Source organism: Xiphophorus hellerii, chromosome 13, assembly GCF_003331165.1.
Source record: "Xiphophorus hellerii strain 12219 chromosome 13, Xiphophorus_hellerii-4.1, whole genome shotgun sequence".
Taxonomy (NCBI): Eukaryota; Metazoa; Chordata; class Actinopteri; order Cyprinodontiformes; family Poeciliidae; genus Xiphophorus; species Xiphophorus hellerii.
The window spans coordinates 23,288,040-23,289,297 of NC_045684.1; the positions used below are offsets into that span (position 1 = coordinate 23,288,040).

Genomic DNA, 1,258 nt, shown 5'->3' on the forward strand with positions numbered 1-1,258 from the left:
TTTAAAGCCAGCGCAGAGTCTGAAGCGATGGAGGAAATTTACGTCAATATGGAACCTGTTGGACAAACTGCATCTAATCACACAGGTAAGAACAAAGTTACAGAGAAATTTAGTATGTATTGAATTCAATTTTGCTAAGGTTGAGGTTTTTGTTAAGGTTGGAGCAGCTCCAAAGAGAGGCTCTGCCTCCGTGCGGCTGTCTGTTTGGGAATCCTGAATGTTTTACTTTTGGCTGAACTCATCGCCCTCAGTGTACACAGTGAGTCTTGTTCTAGTTATCTTAAAGATGTAAAAAGAGTAGATTTTACGTTTCTGTTATATAAAAAATGTCATTGTTCCCCTTCTAAAATCAAACTGACCAAATAGCAAGGGTTTAAAAAAGAATAAAGCTTGGTGACTCAAAAGTTTTGCAGAGAGGTGAAACATTACACTAAGTTACATGAGTTTGATTCATTTTCAGCAATGGTTGCATTTGCAGCCATTTAGGTTAGCGTGTCTTTAATATCTTCTCTTTTTCAAACTATTTACCCAACGATTCATTGTTCAGTGTTACCTCAGTTTAAATTCTACAGGCATAACCAAAATCATGAAACTATTTTGTAAGTCTTAAGTGAAAATACGGTGTTGCCACTTCTTTTTTTGCAAACATGATTGTTAATTTTATTTTTTTTTCAGCTCATGACATGACAGCAGATTTTTCTGACATCAGCAACATTCTGACCGACCAGAACAGCAACAGCGAGTTTCCCTCCATGAATGCTAACTTCACTGAAACGGCTCCACGAGCTGAAGACACTTTAAGGTTTGTCAAAACTTTAAAAAATTTGGATCTCGTTAAAAATTGAATTCTACTCTGAATTGTAGAGTATAACTAATAACTTTCCTTTTTGGTCTAAATGAATATAATGTAAATGAACAACTTTTATTTTAATTTATTAAGTGCTCTATCATTTGCGTGTGCTGAAAAACAATGTAAAACAAACTAAACTTTGTTTGTTTTCTCCTTAAAGGGAAATTGTGTCCTACAGAACGGACAAACATCAGTTGTTCCTGTTCATCCAGGGGCTGCGGAAGAAGAGAAGAACAGATCCACTAGTGATGGATGATTAGGATCTGTGTTCACTGTGATATTATTCACCAACAATAATGTAGCTTACGTTGTTACATAAAACCCTAAAGATAAAATGTTCACTTCCAACTGTTGTGACCTGCATCTAATAACACAACAATTTTATCGCTTGTACTCTGTGTTTTTCTT

General features: G+C 35.4%; 1 long non-coding RNA gene across 1 annotated transcript; it reads left to right on the forward strand.

Moving 5' to 3' along the window:
* Window positions 1-217: 217 nt before the first annotated feature.
* LOC116731734 (uncharacterized) lies at window positions 218-1,058 on the forward strand. The gene is made up of 3 exons (XR_004341616.1): window positions 218-259; window positions 676-802; window positions 1,011-1,058. It is a non-coding gene; the product is annotated as an uncharacterized LOC116731734 (long non-coding RNA).
* The last annotated feature ends 200 nt before the right edge of the window (window positions 1,059-1,258 follow it).